We start from the raw sequence: 370 nt of genomic DNA, 5'->3' as shown, positions 1-370 counted from the left end.
ACATCAGCTGAGATCCTAGGATCTTTGGTGAATGGAAAGTCAAGGCCGAGGCCTGGCACGAACTTGGGGTGTCCTTAGAAAACTAGCTCAGCATCCCCATAGCATCCCCATCTTCTCAGGCTCTCCACATGGGCAGCAATCAGAAGTTTCAGCAGAAGACCCCGGGCGGAACTGTGTGTGAGCCCTTTAAAGTCTGAGACGCACCTCTCAGGATGGGCTTGTCCAATGAGAAAGGCTGAATTTCCAAGTGGAAGGTTGGGAATACTGGTGAGTTTTATGGCCCTTTGTGTGAGAGCATGTTAATTTGCATATGGAACTCGAATCAAAATTACTGAAGATTCTTAGAGCTCTAATATATTGCCCATGTACC

This window comes from Sinocyclocheilus grahami, unplaced genomic scaffold, assembly GCF_001515645.1.
Source record: "Sinocyclocheilus grahami isolate Dianchi unplaced genomic scaffold, SAMN03320097.WGS_v1.1 scaffold3849.1, whole genome shotgun sequence".
In the NCBI taxonomy this organism is placed as follows: Eukaryota; Metazoa; Chordata; class Actinopteri; order Cypriniformes; family Cyprinidae; genus Sinocyclocheilus; species Sinocyclocheilus grahami.
This window is presented reverse-complemented; position numbering follows the sequence as displayed.